Source organism: Suncus etruscus, chromosome X (genome assembly GCF_024139225.1).
Source record: "Suncus etruscus isolate mSunEtr1 chromosome X, mSunEtr1.pri.cur, whole genome shotgun sequence".
NCBI classification, from domain to species: domain Eukaryota; kingdom Metazoa; phylum Chordata; class Mammalia; order Eulipotyphla; family Soricidae; genus Suncus; species Suncus etruscus.
In genome coordinates this window covers 23,507,374-23,513,127 of record NC_064868.1, presented here as the reverse complement: position 1 = coordinate 23,513,127, position 5,754 = coordinate 23,507,374, and the positions used below count along the sequence as shown (strand labels likewise).

General features: G+C 52.1%; 1 non-coding gene across 1 annotated transcript; it reads left to right on the top strand.

Annotated features, from left to right (window-relative positions):
• Positions 1–432: 432 nt before the first annotated feature.
• Positions 433–539, top strand: LOC126000291 (U6 spliceosomal RNA). The gene has a single exon (XR_007492643.1). It is a non-coding gene; the product is annotated as a U6 spliceosomal RNA (small nuclear RNA).
• The last annotated feature ends 5,215 nt before the right edge of the window (positions 540–5,754 follow it).

Genomic DNA, 5,754 nt, shown 5'->3' with positions numbered 1-5,754 from the left:
GAGAGCCTTGAATATAGGGTTATAGGTTCCCTTGAATGTTTACTATGTGTGTTACTGCTTGGAAAAGAAGCACCTGACAGCACGAAAAATTGATGGGAGGAATATATTAATTTTGGGTTTTTCTTATTTCTTTATCTTGAAATAACAGCATTAGAACTTCAGCAAAAAAAGTCTACGGCAAAAAAAAAATAGATGACTGGTGTAGAAAATAATAGTATAAAGTTTTTAAAAATAAGTTCAAAGTAGCAAATGTAAAGTAAACAATTCTGGCAGTTTGTTTCTCTGTTTTGTTTCTCTGTGTTCCTATACTCTATCTACCCGACAGTGAATTACAACCTGAATTGTACATCTCCATCCCATCTGTTTTGTCTGATGCAATCAGGGCTGCACATTTAGACCTTAGGTATATGTGTTATTAAAATATTTATTATGGTGCTCACTTCGGCAGCACATATACTAAAATTGGAAAGATACAGAGAAGATTAACATGGCCCCTGAGCTAGGATAACACTCAAATTCCTGAAGCGTTCCATATATATATATATATATATATATATATATATATATATATATATATATATATATATATATATATATATATATATATATATACATATTTGGTTTTTGGGTCACACCTGGCACCTTCAGGGGTTACTCCTGGCTCTACGCTCAGAAATTGCTCCTGGCAGGCTCCGGGACCATATTGGAATGCCGGGATCCCATATGGTCCCCCCAAGCCAGGGGCAATTTCTGAGCACTTAGCCAGGAGTAACCCCTGAGCATCAAACGGGTGTAGCCCGAGAAAACAAAATAAAATATGTTCACTTAGGTTTATTTTTGTTTGTTTTGGGGTCACATCTAGTGCTGCTCAGGACTTAATCCTGGTTCTGTGCTCATGAATTATTTTTGCAGGACGACCGACCCCCCTCACCTGTAATAGCTTACCAAGGAGATCCTAACAGCCACCACAGATGGAGGATCTAAGCCTAGCCTAAGCCCAATGGAGAAGCTTCTTTCAAATCCTCTTGTAACTTTCTCCTAGACTAATTGCTTGACCATATTTGCATCGACCACTATATTGCTGGTCAAATTGTGTTTTATCTGTATGGATCTTATTGTTTTGTTTTATGCCTCATTGAAAACAGAAAATGTATCCAACTTTAGTGTTTTAATATTAGTTTAAACAGTTCTGGGGAAATGCATAGTGTTGTTAGATTTTTTTAAAGTTCTCAGCTATCCTAGTGAATGTTTCTCAATTGCTAGGATGTTTTCTTGTGTATCTTATGCAGCAACTTATTTTCAAATTATGTCTGCATGAATTATTCCTGTTGGGATCATGGGATCATCTGTAGTTCCAGAAATCAAACCTGGATTGGCCACATACAAGGTAAGCACACTACCCACAGCACTTTCATTTCAACACCACATTTGTGTTTTGTTTTCAACTTAAATTTTATTAAGATACATTTGTAAAATCACCCCATGTGCTATATCTCCAATTCAGGTGAATATATCTGAATCCGGGTCACACAGAAATAATCCAAACCAGGCTAAGGGTGAAACACTTGTAGTCTAGACATCTTCTACCTAGTATAGAGCCCTCCTGTCTGCCAGAACTACCATTTTTATTGAGTACAGAGACCACCCTTGGGTGGGTTTACTGCCCCACCTAGGAATGGTCTCTGTACTCAATAAAAATGGTAGTTTTTTATAAAAAAAATAGTGGTCTCTGTACTCAATAAAAATGGCAGTAAACCCACCCAGGTTTACAAATAAGACAATCTCTGTTTTGGGTAAATCCAAGTTCTAAGCAACATACAAAGAAACCAAGGATGATCTTTGTTTTGGGTTAAAATAAGGTGTGACCCAACAACTGCCCCCTTTTGTTCAAAAAATTGTGGGATACATAAGCTGTATTCTATTGTTCTTTGCTAGAGGTAGGAACCCAGATTAGAATTTACAAAAGTGGTTATTTTGCATAGGCACAGTAAAAGTTGGCTGTAATAGCAATCAAAGTTTAAGCCGTATACATCATTCTCAAAACAATCAGCTTTCTCCATACCTTTGTCTTATACATCTCACAACACTTTTTCATAGACTTCTCTGAACATAAATATTAGAACCTTTTTGCAGATGCATTTAATTATAAAATTCTTAAATATTCTTACACTGAGCACTGTAATACAAGTCTAGAACATCCGAGTTCCTTTCCATAAACTTCATTAAACAAAATCACAAAAACATTTCTGCAGATATATATATATATATATATAGTTTGAAAATAAGTTTGCTAAAACATTATTATAATGAGCACTGTAATAAGAGTCTATAGCATAAAACTTCCTTTTTCATCAACTTCTGTGGACAAAAACTTAGAACATTTTTGCAGACATAATTTGAAAATAAGTTGCTGCATAAGATACACAAGAAAACATCCTAGCAATTGAGAAACATTCACTAGGATAGCTGAGAACTTTAAAAAAATCTAACGGGAGTCAGGCAGGAGGAGGTTTGGCAGGCCCACGCCATGCCGGAGGCCTGCTTGGCCAGGCCTAGGGGGGGTGCGGGATTTGGGTAACCCCAGCACCCCTCTGCCGCCTTGCTCCAGATCTCCAGGGCTTCCCCGGGCCACACCCCTGGGCAAGCCGGTGAGTTGGGTCCCTTGGTGGAGCTTGAAGGACCCTAGGCCTTCCCCCACTATCCATGCGGCTCCTTAGGGAGGGTCTGGGTGGGGCTCTGAACTTCTGTTCTCCCAGCTTCTTGAAGGATCTCTCCTTCCTGGGAGCCGGGAGTCAGGCAGGAGGAGGTTTGGCAGGCCCACGCCATGCCGGAGGCCTGCTTGGCCAGGCCTAGGGGGGGTGCGGGATGTGGGTAACCCCAGCACCCCTCTGCCGCCTTGCTCCAGATCTCCAGGGCTTCCCCGGGCCACACCCCTGGGCAAGCCGGTGAGTTGGGTCCCTTGGTGGAGCTTGAAGGACCCTAGGCCTTCCCCCACTATCCATGCGGCTCCTTAGGGAGGGTCTGGGTGGGGCTCTGAACTTCTGTTCTCCCAGCTTCTTGAAGGATCTCTCCTTCCTGGGAGCCGGGAGTCAGGCAGGAGGAGGTTTGGCAGGCCCACGCCATGCCGGAGGCCTGCTTGGCCAGGCCTAGGGGGGGTGCGGGATTTGGGTAACCCCAGCACCCCTCTGCCGCCTTGCTTCAGATCTCCAGGGCTTCCCCGGGCCACACCCCTGGGCAAGCCGGTGAGTTGGGTCCCTTGGTGGAGTTTGAAGGACCCTAGGCCTTCCCCCACTATCCATGCGGCTCCTTAGGGAGGGTCTGGGTGGGGCTCTGAACTTCTGTTCTCCCAGCTTCTTGAAGGATCTCTCCTTCCTGGGAGCCGGGAGTCAGGCAGGAGGAGGTTTGGCAGGCCCACGCCATGCCGGAGGCCTGCTTGGCCAGGCCTAGGGGGGGTGCGGGATTTGGGTAACCCCAGCACCCCTCTGCCGCCTTGCTCCAGATCTCCAGGGCTTCCCCGGGCCACACCCCTGGGCAAGCCGGTGAGTTGGGTCCCTTGGTGGAGCTTGAAGGACCCTAGGCCTTCCCCCACTATCCATGCGGCTCCTTAGGGAGGGTCTGGGTGGGGCTCTGAACTTCTGTTCTCCCAGCTTCTTGAAGGATCTCTCCTTCCTGGGAGCCGGGAGTCAGGCAGGAGGAGGTTTGGCAGGCCCACGCCATGCCGGAGGCCTGCTTGGCCAGGCCTAGGGGGGGTGCGGGATTTGGGTAACCCCAGCACCCCTCTGCCGCCTTGCTCCAGATCTCCAGGGCTTCCCCGGGCCACACCCCTGGGCAAGCCGGTGAGTTGGGTCCCTTGGTGGAGCTTGAAGGACCCTAGGCCTTCCCCCACTATCCATGCGGCTCCTTAGGGAGGGTCTGGGTGGGGCTCTGAACTTCTGTTCTCCCAGCTTCTTGAAGGATCTCTCCTTCCTGGGAGCCGGGAGTCAGGCAGGAGGAGGTTTGGCAGGCCCACGCCATGCCGGTGGCCTGCTTGGCCAGGCCTAGGGGGGGTGCGGGATTTGGGTAACCCCAGCACCCCTCTGCCGCCTTGCTCCAGATCTCCAGGGCTTCCCCGGGCCACACCCCTGGGCAAGCCGGTGAGTTGGGTCCCTTGGTGGAGCTTGAAGGACCCTAGGCCTTCCCCCACTATCCATGCGGCTCCTTAGGGAGGGTCTGGGTGGGGCTCTGAACTTCTGTTCTCCCAGCTTCTTGAAGGATCTCTCCTTCCTGGGAGCCGGGAGTCAGGCAGGAGGAGGTTTGGCAGGCCCACGCCATGCCGGTGGCCTGCTTGGCCAGGCCTAGGGGGGGTGCGGGATTTGGGTAACCCCAGCACCCCTCTGCCGCCTTGCTCCAGATCTCCAGGGCTTCCCCGGGCCACACCCCTGGGCAAGCCGGTGAGTTGGGTCCCTTGGTGGAGCTTGAAGTCCCTAGGCCTTCCCCCACTATCCATGCGGCTCCTTAGGGAGGGTCTGGGTGGGGCTCTGAACTTCTGTTCTCCCAGCTTCTTGAAGGATCTCTCCTTCCTGGGAGCCGGGAGTCAGGCAGGAGGAGGTTTGGCAGGCCCACGCCATGCCGGAGGCCTGCTTGGCCAGGCCTAGGGGGGGTGCGGGATTTGGGTAACCCCAGCACCCCTCTGCCGCCTTGCTCCAGATCTCCAGGGCTTCCCCGGGCCACACCCCTGGGCAAGCCGGTGAGTTGGGTCCCTTGGTGGAGCTTGAAGGACCCTAGGCCTTCCCCCACTATCCATGCGGCTCCTTAGGGAGGGTCTGGGTGGGGCTCTGAACTTCTGTTCTCCCAGCTTCTTGAAGGATCTCTCCTTCCTGGGAGCCGGGAGTCAGGCAGGAGGAGGTTTGGCAGGCCCACGCCATGCCGGAGGCCTGCTTGGCCAGGCCTAGGGGGGGTGCGGGATTTGGGTAACCCCAGCACCCCTCTGCCGCCTTGCTCCAGATCTCCAGGGCTTCCCCGGGCCACACCCCTGGGCAAGCCGGTGAGTTGGGTCCCTTCGTGGAGCTTGAAGGACCCTAGGCCTTCCCCCACTATCCATGCGGCTCCTTAGGGAGGGTCTGGGTGGGGCTCTGAACTTCTGTTCTCCCAGCTTCTTGAAGGATCTCTCCTTCCTGGGAGCCGGGAGTCAGGCAGGAGGAGGTTTGGCAGGCCCACGCCATGCCGGAGGCCTGCTTGGCCAGGCCTAGGGGGGGTGCGGGATGTGGGTAACCCCAGCACCCCTCTGCCGCCTTGCTCCAGATCTCCAGGGCTTCCCCGGGCCACACCCCTGGGCAAGCCGGTGAGTTGGGTCCCTTGGTGGAGCTTGAAGGACCCTAGGCCTTCCCCCACTATCCATGCGGCTCCTTAGGGAGGGTCTGGGTGGGGCTCTGAACTTCTGTTCTCCCAGCTTCTTGAAGGATCTCTCCTTCCTGGGAGCCGGGAGTCAGGCAGGAGGAGGTTTGGCAGGCCCACGCCATGCCGGAGGCCTGCTTGGCCAGGCCTAGGGGGGGTGCGGGATTTGGGTAACCCCAGCACCCCTCTGCCGCCTTGCTCCAGATCTCCAGGGCTTCCCCGGGCCACACCCCTGGGCAAGCCGGTGAGTTGGGTCCCTTGGTGGAGCTTGAAGGACCCTAGGCCTTCCCCCACTATCCATGCGGCTCCTTAGGGAGGGTCTGGGTGGGGCTCTGAACTTCTGTTCTCCCAGCTTCTTGAAGGATCTCTCCTTCCTGGGAG